Source organism: Symphodus melops (genome assembly GCF_947650265.1).
Source record: "Symphodus melops genome assembly, chromosome: 11".
NCBI classification, from domain to species: domain Eukaryota; kingdom Metazoa; phylum Chordata; class Actinopteri; order Labriformes; family Labridae; genus Symphodus; species Symphodus melops.
In genome coordinates, this window is record NC_136701.1 from 21,700,664 (window position 1) to 21,710,781 (window position 10,118).

A 10,118-nucleotide genomic window follows, 5' to 3' on the forward strand; every position below is an offset into this window, starting at 1 on the left:
GATTGCTCTTTTCTCAAAGTTGTTTCTGCATTCAAAGAAATATATCACTCATCGCCACCCTGTCAGTTTTTTTTAATTCTCAATCCCTGTTTCCAACATTTCCAAAACACATCACAGGAAACAGGCTTCGCAAGCTTTAAGGAATTGCATAAAGTTCAGAATAGTCACGGCTTAATATACATTTTAATGGATAGCAGAGATTATAAGGATAGTTGGAAAAACAACGTTTTGTTTTTTTTGCTGATAAATGCCAACGGATTGCACCTATTAAACTATTACTGTCTGTAATCATGTTACGCAAGTTGACAATGAAACCACATTTTAATCTGACAAAGGGACAGTTGTTGACAGAGGCAAAGGAAGTGCTCATCAGAACAGACAGAGACGGAGGAGAAAAGCAGAGGAGAGAGGGATGGAGAGAAAAAAGAAGAGAGGAGGTCAAAAGGGCAGAGAGTGAGAAGAGAAAACGGGAAGCAGTACGGTCGTATTTTTAAGCTGACAGCAAGCGTGTGGTCTGGCAGGCACAACAGGAGTTACTTTATTGGAGTCGTTTCTTTTACGAGAGTCTGTCCTAGCTCAACAAATGAGCAGGCTCAGACCAGCCATCTTTACCCGCTGTCTTAACACAAAGTACAAAACCAATCCACAGATTCACATGGCCTTAATATGCTCTATTTTCACAGAGATCCATTAATGCTTGGGGTGTCAGGTCGCAGGCACTTCTGAATGCAATATCTCTAAATTTGAATATGAAGCACCAGCACCGATGTATCTCTCACATGCAAATGAGTTTACACTTCCTCTGCAATAACATCGAATGTAAGGTAGACAGATTTGAAGAGACTCAATGTTCTATTTAGCAGGATTATCACACTCAGCGTTTTTCAAATGTGACACTGACGTCTCCAAAGTTCAATATGTGAGCTTTATAGAGGTTTTGTATTACATTGCTTTAATGGGCAATTATCAATGAATATGAGACTGATTCCATTTACTCAAATAACAACTTCGTTCCAAACACAAACAAAAACATTTTCTAAAATGAAAATAACTTGACTTTGACTAAGTGGCAACCTCCGGTCTTGTAAAATGAAGCCAATGTGGGAGTGCAAAATCCTGCCGTTCGTCATGTTTACTGCCTGGTACAACTGGTTTTTCTCCTGATGAGCACACACTGTACGGGGGGTTTAAAAGGGTCCGTCTTGATTCCGTAAGCGATACATGTTATACATAGTTAGGCGTGTACCTGACATGATTGACAGGTGGGCTCGATGTAACAGTTTGTCCGGAGGTTTAAACCCCGCCTCAGCTCCAGCTCTCTCTGCCTGTCGTTAGCTTGAGACAAGATGTCCAGCATGGCGGCTGCCCTCCTGCCCTAACAGATGGCTGAGGTCACTTAGGCTTCATCCATTGATATTTAGTCTGGTACAGTATGGTTTGGACTCAGACACAACTTAAGATGTTGTATGTTTGGAAGTTGGCCCTGTCCTTAAAGGTGCACAATGGAGTTTTGGTGGTGAAATTTAAAAGTTGGAGACTTGAAACAATCGGATGTTAAATGTTCTAAAATGAATACACACTCTTAACTTACAGATAAAACTGGTTCCCTGAACTTTATTTATCACTGTGATGTAGCATTTTATCTTCAAACAGGGTTACAGGGCCACATCTTCCTCTGAGGACAATTTGTATATCGAGTCATTGACGAATGCCAGAGAATCTTTACGCCTCTCTCATGCATGGTAGGAGAGATGGTTAATTTAATTTTTCAGATCGAGAAACAAAACAAAAATCCACAACTAACCCAACAGTCAAATGTGAGTTACACTTTTACACCCAGCAGGAAGACAAGGACATTATTGGGTGTTTTCAGAGAAGATAGGAGCAGAGAAAGTGGATGAAAGTTATAAACTTTCACTGTTTACTAGTTTTCACTGCTAATAATGTTTTGGTCGGTGTTCAGGGATAAATCTAAAATGTTGAGTCAAACGGTCTGTGATCAATGCAACAAAAGTTCCAGTGGACAAACTGTTGTAGATTGTTCTTTAGCTGCTATCTCAGTTTCCCACAGGTTTACTTCGTCCTTCACTTTACACAAATAAATGTTCTCTTTAATCGTGTAGCCTGATTTCTTCACTGTTATTATTGTTATAATAAACACATCTTCTGAAGTGAACACCTTCATTCCATACATCTTCAATACACCCTGAATAGGCCACACAAGGATCACGATCTATAGCTTCGAAAAGACGACGTGCTGAAATATCTCAATATCAGAACATGACAGTCAGCACTGCCAACATGCAAGAAACAGGACAAGAAAACAGCGTCCTCCAACACTGCCAGGCTGAAAGACTCAGCTGTACAATATGGAGCTATAGTGTTCACTTAGTAAGTGAATGTGTTTGGTATGTGTTTTGCTCATCATTGTGAAGTTGTTCTCCTCATACAGAGCAGAAGTGTGGTACCACTAACCACTCAGCCTCAGCCACTGGTCACTGCAGCATGACCTTCAAGCCCGGCTGTTGTTATTTTCCACAGAGGTCAGCAGCTAAGAATGTGAAGCACGCAGAGCCTCAAACATACCCCTCTCTTCAAAACAACCCCCACAACATTTTTCGTCAATCATTTTTGCTGTTACTTATTTGCAGTGCTTCTAGCATCAAGATAAAATATGGACATTTTCTACACTAAAACATAAATCACAAACAAATTGACTGAACTAAAAGTTATTTATATTTTGTTGTTGAGTACTCACATTACCGCCGATATTTCCAGCAGTTTCATCAGCCACAGAAATAATTCACTTTACGGGGACGTTCTTCTCGCAGGGACGACCATGACAAACACATCATGTTTATCGTTGCCGTGGAAACACTGAATGGTATAGCAAAGACTGCTACAAAAGGAAGCAGGAACTGCTACTGACAGCCGCTGAACTGTTGCTATATGTGCAGGTAAGAACGTGATGTAAATTATACTACTTAAATCATTAACTCGTGGGTAAACATGTTTTTTCTTCCTCTGATCTGTTTTGCCCTTCTGTCAACTCAGCCTTTGTTTTCATTGAGGTTTTGATAGTTGGCTGAATGAAGAGAAGAAATGAGGTGTTAATGTCCAGGGTATTTAAAACAACGTAAAGCATTGTGTCAGAAAACACAATTTAATTTTGTTTTTTTTGATTTTGATAACTACTGTCATTCACTAAAGCATTGATATGATGACAAAAATAGACGGTAGTCCTTTTAGTGTCCAGACTGGCCCACTGATGCAGGCCTTGTTCTTTATCATACAGCAGAGGGATCTGACCTTAAAGACAAAGAGTAAAGCCACTGCTCCCGCAAATAACAAGAAGCCATCGGGAGGTGATACCGACACCGAATAAGATTCCTCCTGCGAGCGGCCGTTTGGAACTTTTAGGAACAAGTCCATCTTGGAAGGGAGCAAATGAAAGACCAGAACCGTCTGGAGGGATAACATGTCTCATAAAGTCTGGGAAAACTCACACACGTGCTTTAGGAGCTGGAGAGAGTTTCTAAGGAGAGGAATATCAAAAGTAACCTACTCTACATTTGGACACCATCATGGACTCACCAGTCCCAAATAAGAACACGAGTTGAATGATGGACGGACAGATGGCTCGACTGACAGCTCTTTTTGTGAATCTGTATTCATGTTCAGGTATTATATTCGACAGCTCTGTGGTTTCAAAATCATGTGAGTCTGAAAAAGTGTAGTCAGGCCAAAAGGGACTTTTACTCAGCTGTTTTGTGTTTTACTGCAGGAACTTTGACCATGTGATGAACTCTCTGTTCATCACATGGACCAAAGCAGCAACAGAAAACATCATCTTTAAAACCTTAGTAGCAGATTAAAAAAAGGTAGGCTTACAAGTTTGACTAAAAAACCAGTGGACGGAAAAGCAGACCGCTTTTCACATTAGCTATAATCATGCAACCTTGACCACATGACATGCTTACAGCTTCAACCACGTCTCTCCGTCTTTATTTTCGATGGCTTATAAAAATCCAAACTAAAAACACATGTGGCTCTCTGGGGAGTTCCCTGTTGGGCTTTTCCCATATTCCATTTTTGTGTTTGCGCATGTAAACATTGTATCCCGATTTCAAAAACCAGGACAAGCCCACATCCTGATTTTTTAAGTAACCTGACTTGTTACCTGGAGGACTCTGAGAATACAGTGACATAAACACACCTTGCCCCACTTTCTGACAGCTGCTGGCTACCTCAGCCAAGTGCCGTATCAGCCAAACAAACAACAAGAACGCCTTACTCCTGAAGCAGTGAAGAAACTGAGTTCTGTCTTTTGGTAAGGAATGAATTGAATAGATTTGGAAGATAAGATGGGAGAGAGCATCAACATGATGACCCTATTCAGTTCCCTAACACATAATGTGGAGCATTTGTTGGAAAGTAGGCGGTTTGTGTTGTAAAAAATAACATGGCCCAAAGTAACATGATAAAAAGCAGGGCCGGATCCAGGCTATTTTGAAGGGGGGGGGGCAAAATATCGATATGGCAATAAATCATCATGTGATCCATGCCAAGACGTGTATCGATACAGATTTTATAGTAACAAGTACAGATGCAAAGCTGTGAGCATTCAGTGTTGAACGACACATTGGCCTTGATGCAGCAACAGTACGTGTCATATGCATGGATAAAAAACTGAAGCAAAAAGATAGATTATGGAAACATTTGGTATTTTTACAAACACCAAGAAAACATGCAATCTCTCTCCACAGAAATGACTTGTAATGTGATTTATTTATTTTTGTTCTTAAATAATTATCTTCTTTATATCGGCCGACTAACATGACAAGATAAGATCATCCTGTGTTTTTCAAAAAGGGAAATCAAGTAAATGTTCAATAAAGAGACATTAGTATAATCTCTTGTGTTTATTACCATTGCTCTTGAATAAAGAAATGATTTAATGAAAAACAAGATGGCCGACCATGCAGTCTTTCTTATCTGATTACTCGATTAGTCGTAAGAATAATGGACTTCAAGAATTAGTTACTGCCGCCCTATCACACGTGCTGAAAGAGAAAGGGTTTGTTTTTTTTTTGCTTTTTAAGGCATGAACAGAAAAGTTCACAGTAATATGTGTGGATCAGTGCGATGTGGACTGTAGCTTGTGTAGGATGCCGGCTCTACCAACTGAGCTACAGTACACGAACATGTTTACTAAAATAAAGCTGCAACTTTAAAACAGCCTGAGATAAAGTACCTCAAAAACAACAGAACTAACGGATGGTGTTCTGCTATGAACTAAGAAGGATACGAGAGGAGATTAATTTGCAAGAGGACTGCTGTTATTTAAACCAGGAGGAGTGAAGACATCACACTGTCCTGTCGCTTCCTGTGTATGGAAGAGTGTCTGTGTGTGTGTGTGTGTGTGTGTGTGTGTGTGTGTGTGTGTGTGTGTGTTTATTTCTTGACATGTGAGATGTCTGTACAAATGAGCAAGAGAAAACAAGACACACTCTGAGAGAACCAGAGCAGCTTAGTCTGATCCAAAGATAAACCACAGAGCAGCCAACGCATCATAAAGTTCAACAAACAAACACGTGCCTGTGCATACACACACACACACACACACACACACACACACACACATATAGAGAGAGAGGGAGCAGCTCATGTTAGATACTCTGTATATATGTTTCAGTCATGCAAAGTTTACTGGAGCAAATGATGGTAAGATCAAAATGGGGAAACTTTTCTATTGATCCTGGTTGGGACCAAACAAACCAGAGTAACTTCAGCTGTTTGTGAGTAACTCACCTTTGTCCACAGGAGTCAGCATGCTGTCAGATCTTCATTCCAGGTAGGTAAGTTTGCTCTTCAAGATTTCTTTCGTCTCAAGATGGAGGCAGGAGCTCACCAAACACAAATCCTTTGCTCTGAGTTATTGTTGTTTTGAGTCTAGCAGGTCCACTTCTGCTTCTCTCCTGCTGATTGCTGCACGGACTGCAGACATGACAGCGTTGACAAACAGCCAGTTGGACTGTGAGTAACCAGTTCTGAAACACAGGTGCAGTGACTCTCAGTGAATACAAACAGCTCAGTATGAAACGACTTCTTTGCCAGTGGTTCCCCTCCAACCTTTCTCCACCTCCCCCCTCCTCCTCGTCCTCCGTCTCCTCCCTGCGTCTCCCCTCCCTCTCTTCCAAACAGCTCAAAGACAGAACAGTGCAGGGCTCAAGAGTTGTCGTTTCTTCAGCATTTCCATGTTCGCAGTAAAGGCTGTAGGTAACACAAGACTCCTTCCTCTTCGCTTGCCAAGTTTAGGACAAGAAGTCGAGAACAAAAGAGTTGTGAAGTTTACAAACAACGGCACCTCTGTTTTTGAACAGTGGTCAAAAACGAAGCTGAAGAAAAAAGCAAAAAGTAGCTGTGTTCAAACAAACGTTCTGAACCGTTCTTCGGAAAGACATTTCTACAGAACACAGCGTTCCTTATGCATATCATGATGACATTTAAGCTTTATTAAAAAGAAGAGGCAAAGGGGGAGGACCCATGAAGACGTTGAAAAACTTCACTTCGAGCCTCCCTTGGGCGAAAGTTGGCCTCAAACTGCTCTTACTTGTCTCATTTCTGTCAAACTCTAATGTCCATACAGTAGGTTTCATTCCAGACGTGCAGCTTTGCTAGTCAATCATTGTTCCATACTGAATATTAATAACAGTACATCAAGTCATTGGGAGTTACCTAAAAGTGACAGAGACGGTTTTATTTGCTAAGTGAAGCAGAACGAGACTGGAGTTATTCTTTCTGTTTCACCTGGCTCTACAGCGTCGGATTTGTTGCAACACACTCACATTCCCGTCTTCTTGCAGTCTGAAGTCAGTTAAACCCATCTCAAGACTACGAGGAGGCCTCACTAACTCGTGACAGCTGTGTCTAACCCTATTAGCTGTCAGAATGACTAGCTCTGTTGTTCAAAGGCAAACTGCTGAATCTGAAATCACCCGAATAATTAAGAAATGATCTACTGATTGTTTGACTGCTAGTAGGCATGTCATTCTTATAAATACTAATACTAATACTGTCTAGGAATGATTTGATACAACCAATGAAGCCTTATCCTAAAGTCTTATGTATTAAAATTGACATTCACAAAATGTGTCACACTCCTAAGTTGTTATGCAGCAAGTGTTGACAGCTGTATTGATTATAGAGGCATAGCAATAATGGGTAGGACTGAAAAAACAAGGCTGTCTGTGCAAACATAAGGTCAGGCAGTTTGCATTTTTAAAAGTCAGCAAACAGGCTTATGACCATTCCTTGATTTATTAAATCATGTTTTTCAATGCAAAATAGTTTTTCACCATTTACTTCTCAATTGTAAAGTCTTCACAACACTGATTCAGCTCAGCTCACGTGACAAGAAGACAACTATAACCTAGTTTTCTGACAGGCCAAACAAACTCAGTGCAGGCCTGAGTTCAGAGACAACAGCGAGTACAACACGTTTTAAACTGCAGGACAAGGCACAGTCTGGAACGTCTGTAACACAAGTCATTATAAATCACACTCAGAAAAGTGGTTTGCACAGTTTGTCTCACAGCGAGTTGATTCTGGGTTTAAACCTGCAGGCTAACTGGGTCAGTTCCGTGTGGAGTTTGCTTGTTCTCCACACACCCACTCATCAAAGGTTCTTCTTTCTGGACAGTCAGGCTTCCTCCCACGGTCCACAAAAATACACATTAAGTTAATTGCGGCCTCTTTGCTGCCTTTAGGTGTGAAAGTGATTATGAATGGTTGTCTGTCTTTATACACGCCCATTGTCAGCTTAAACCGGCTACATCAACCCTCTACGAATAAGACTTACAGGTACATGATGAATGGGTAAATATCACATGGCTTCACAGTTACCTCGTTACGTAAAGAGTTTTGGCATCTTTAAGATCATAATTTTGGTTTTACAGCATGCAAACTTTCTGCGATCACTGTCACTGCTCTCATCAATCTGTTTTCAGCCACAGCAATAAAAACAAAGATGATCACCTGCTCAACACCAAACAGCAAAGGGAAGCAGTTAGAAACTGGCTGGTAAGGTCGATCATAGTGACTCAAGAGCAGGACATGTCCAAGAGGATATAACAGAGACCAAAGCAGAGCTCAATGGAGAATAAATAATATGTTCAGTATCAGGTGGATGTGTAAATATGTCTGTGAGTCAATAGTATATCTGCCCAAAAGTGGCCTAAAAATCAGCTGAGTCTGGATCATAGAGCTCAGAAGACACATGGCTGAGAGGGCAATGTTTCAGAGCCAGCGACAATAACAAGCCAGCGACAGTCAGATAAAAAATGATAACAGTGGGGACACAACAGCCAATGAAATTAGCACCTGCCGTCTGCAAAATGTCGGGCAAATATTGGCTGGGGCTAGTAAAATGCTCAGGTCACCTGTCATCAGGTGTTTATACAGTGTTTACGGTTTCAAAGATTTCCACGTAGATTTCAGACGTGGCAGACAAAATAACAAAGCAGCCAGCTGAACGATCCGTGACCTTCCAGAGCGACAGGTCAGAGGCTGGAAGAAAGACTCAAAAAAGCTCCTGGTCAATCTCTGAATTAGATAACAACTCAGACAACTCCACTGGGTTTAGGGAAAACCATAAAGTCTTCTTTTTCTAACTGTCTATCTTCACTATATAACAGGCATAATTAGATCCTGGTAAGATCATAACCATATGTAATTAAACATATCAGTTTTTATTAACTTGTATAAAATACAAACTATGAAGACCTTTAAACAGGCCTCTGTCATATCTTTAGATAACTTGCATCATTCTATTTTTATCATGTTACGGGTCTTCAATGGTTGATGTGTAAAAATGTAGTACCATGAAGACGAGTGAATCACAGGATAGTGTCTGCTGGGCTCTTGGTCTTCACCGCTCACTCCTCCCTTAAAGGAAATACACAGATATAATGTTGATGAACATAAACAGAAGGCATCTGGTTGGTTTAATTTACTGATTTTAATTCATGAGCAATGTGTGTCATAGTTTGACAGCAGGTTGTTGAAGAACTGATCGTACAAGATAATAATCAAAATAAATTATTCAGATGAATTTGCTGATGTATTTGTACTGGCAAATCTTAGGATGCCAAGTTCTCTTTTTTAAAGCCAATAACAACATCTCAGTCTTTGTCACTTGCTCGGAGCAAAAAACTCTTGCCAGATTTGATGAAGTGGTAACTCTCTAACATCACCAAATATACAATCAGAATTACCTTTTAGATTCATTATCTAAAATAAAGAGCCACATGGAAAACATGTACAGAGATCTGGTTCACTGTCCAATGTCGTGGTTTCTAGTTGAAGATGAAGGACAGAAACTAATATTGGTGATCAAACAACGCCATCTAGTGTTTGTGTCACATAGTTTCTGTGTAAGTGCTGGAAAAGTTATTGATGTAACTTCTCAGGCCTTGGCTTCTAAATCTTATTCAAGAGAAACTTCCTCTTAATATATCTGTTATTTTATACATTTTTTTTGACAGTTTTATAGTGCTTTGAAATGGTAGCTAATAATCTGTACATATCTGTAAATCTCAGTTACTAACCACATATTTTTCTAGGAGCACCTGAGCTCTCTCAGGTTCCTCTGGGATGGTTGAGCCTGAACAACCAGAGGACCTGTTAACTTGATAACCACAAACAATAGTTTATATCATCAAAGGAGAAGGTGGTGTAAAAGACCAAACTGGATCAGATTTACTCTGGATCCTTCTATTTGTTTTAAAGTCCTACACATTCTGCATCTTCTAGCATCAATTGAAGAACTTAAATTTGAACTTATTGCAAAATAGATGCAAGTTGTATAGCTGAAGCTACAGCTAGTAGCTTAAATTTATGCTAGCCATTTCGGTTGTGCTGACAAAAAGCAAAAACAATCAGTAAAATAGCTATGAAATAGGATAAATGTGTTTTAATTCCGTATCACACAAGTCGCCTGATTCCGTCTTCATAACTTATTTTCGTGTACCTCGAAATATTTCCAGCTTTTTTTTTGTGGAGGCAGATAAATCTCAAAGTATGCTATCCCAAATGCCCAATTGAGCCCAATTGAGCGT

General features: G+C 40.1%; 2 protein-coding genes across 2 annotated transcripts in view; one reads left to right on the plus strand and one right to left on the minus strand.

Moving 5' to 3' along the window:
• snx19a (sorting nexin 19a) overlaps positions 1-10,069 on the minus strand; it is an 86,571-nt gene extending 76,502 nt beyond the window's left edge. The window contains exons 1-4 of the mRNA XM_079355527.1: positions 10,031-10,069; positions 9,609-9,681; positions 8,882-8,946; positions 5,812-6,050 (exon numbers count right to left, since the gene is read on the minus strand). The gene's annotated coding sequence lies outside the window, so the exon portion shown is untranslated. The remainder of the gene's footprint in view (positions 1-5,811; positions 6,051-8,881; positions 8,947-9,608; positions 9,682-10,030) is intronic.
• The window catches only part of LOC306831423 (carotenoid-cleaving dioxygenase, mitochondrial-like), an 86,657-nt gene that overhangs the window by 66,675 nt on the left and 9,864 nt on the right, over positions 1-10,118 (plus strand). The window lies entirely within an intron of this gene.